We start from the raw sequence: 2,643 nt of genomic DNA, 5'->3' as shown, positions 1-2,643 counted from the left end.
AAAAAAAAAAAGAAAAAAAAAAAAAAAAAAGAAGAAAAAAAAAAAAAGCCTCCAAAAAAAAATTTCCCAGTTTGGGGTCAGCAGGTGGTGTGGACGTGAAAACACCTGGATCCCACATGACTGACTACATGATTTGAGTCCTGACCTGGCAGCTTGAAAACCATTCTGGGCATATGTGCATTCATACCCCAAATCCCAAGAGGAGAATGGAGGAGAAGGAACTGTGGTGTGGCCATCCTCCCTAGGAGGTGATTTCTCACTTTCCTTTCTCTTTCTCTCTGTTTCTCTCTGGCAAGCTCACATGCCTATAGTAAACAAACAAACAAAACAAGAAAAAAAGAAAAGAAAAAATTAGAAAAAAAGTTTTCAGTTTGTGTCCAAAGACCTTTTTGAGTTTGTAAAGCACGGCTATACCCATAACTTCAGGATGACTGAGGCTAGAAGTAGATTATGGCACCAAGACTTTTTTTTTCTTTTTTCTTTTTCTTTTTTTTTTTTGAGAGGTTTTCACTATAGGGCGCGTACGCTTGCCAGACAGAGAGAGACAGAGAGACAGAAAGCGAGAAATCACCCCCCAGGGGGGATGGTCACGCCGCAATCCCTTCTCCTCCATTCTCCTCTTGGGATCTTGGGCACGCACGCACACACGCCCGGCGTGAGTTCTAAGCCACCGGGTCCAGGACGCGAACTGCAGTCGACCACGTGGGAGTCCAGCAACATAGCCATTATGCTAACTGCTCGTTCCCGGCACCAAGACATTACTGAAGTGCTGTTTCTCTCTGTCTCTCTCAGTCATGGGATAAATGTCTTCTAAATTTTTAAAACTTTATTTACTTAGGAGTGTGTGTGTGTAAAGCTAACTTAAAAGGGAAACAATAAATTGAAATAATGTTAATACAAGAAGACTTTGAAATGTTTGTAGAAAATTGGAATTAAAGTACAAGTTTATTTTTGTGTAAAAATATTTTGAAATTCACACACAGTGTTTTCATAATATTCATTTTTTAGTGAACTTTTAATCTCTCATATGGACTGAAAACAGACAAACTAAATTGTATTTGGTAGAATTTATTAAACACACAAAAAGTGAACTATATTCAAATCAGCAGTTATGATTAGGTTTTTAGATTTTCAAAAAAATTTGAAAAATATTTATCTGACCTGTAGTAGAAATAGCATATTTTCTAATATATAAATTCAGAATTATAGCTCTTCACTTTTGCCAGATTTAACAATCTATGAGATCTTCAGTGCTACCTGAATCCATCTATTCAGAGCCACCCTTTGACTCAGTAATCCTACTATTGGGTTTAAACTCCCAAAACAGGAAATCAATCTGTTAGGGAGACATTTGCACACTCATGTTTATTGCAGCATTACTCACCACAGCTAAGACATGGGATCAATCTACACATCCAACAATGAATGGCTAAAGAAAATGTGGCACATATACACAATGGGATCTACTCAGCCATAGAGAACAATAAATTCCTGTCATTTAAGACAAAGTGTATGAACTGAGAAGATATACTGCTAAGTGAAATAAGCTGGACTATGAGAGACAAATACTGTATGCCCCCATTTAATAAATGCTGAGCAGGACCAGCAGTTAGCATAATGGCTGTGTCGCTGGACTCCCACGTAGTCGACCGCGGTTTGCATCCCAGACCCGGTGGCTTAAAACTCACGCCAGGCGCATGTGCGTGCATGCCCAGGATCCCGAGAGGAGAATGGAGGAGAAGGGATTGCGGCATGGCCATCCCCCTGGGGGGTGATTTCTCGCTTTCTGTCTCTATGTCTCTCTCTGTCTGTCTAGCGAGCGCACGCGCCCTATAGCAAAAACCTCTCCAAAATAAATAAATAAATAAATAAATAAATAAATAAATAAATGCTGAGCATCCTCACTCTTAGCAGAATCTAAAGGACTTGATAGCATAGAAGTAGAGAGAGTAGTGGTGAATACTAGAAGGTACGTGGATGTGAGCTTTCAGGAGAAGCTGACAGGCACAAGACTGTGTGTAAATAAGGAGAATATGTTATAGACCAGTGTACTGCAACAAAGTAAAAAAGTCATTGACAATTCAATATGTGCTTTCAGGAAAAAAACCACTAGACTGAATCTTGAATGTACACAACAAAATCTAATGTTAAATGTTGAAGATGGTGACTATATTTATATCCTTAATTTGATTATACACTATATATATACTTTCAAACACTGTAGCTCACAAAGATGTGCAATGACTTCATATATATGTGTATATATATATATATATTATATATATATGTATGTATATATCAGAATTACAGTAAAAATTAAAAAGGAAAAGCTATTATGATCTCTTCTTCAGTGGAATTAGATCTGGATAGGAAGAATTTGGAGTGAGGAACAATGGCCAAAGAATAGGTCCTCAGATTACTAGATATTTTTCATTTCTGTACTCAAAATACTTTACAAAATGTACTACACAAATTATCTTCAAATTTCTTAAATAATAAGTATAAGGACCAGCAGTGGGAATAATGGTTATGTCGCTGGACTCCCATGTAGTAGACCATGGTTTGAGTCCTGGACCCAGTGGCTTAAACTCACACAGGGCACATATGTGTGTGTGCCCAAAATCCCAAGAAGAGGATGGAAGA

This window comes from Tupaia chinensis, unplaced genomic scaffold, assembly GCF_000334495.1.
Source record: "Tupaia chinensis unplaced genomic scaffold, TupChi_1.0 Scaffold000362_1, whole genome shotgun sequence".
Classification (NCBI taxonomy): Eukaryota; Metazoa; Chordata; class Mammalia; order Scandentia; family Tupaiidae; genus Tupaia; species Tupaia belangeri.
The sequence above is the reverse complement of the archived record's forward strand: the minus strand, read 5'-3'. Positions refer to the sequence as shown.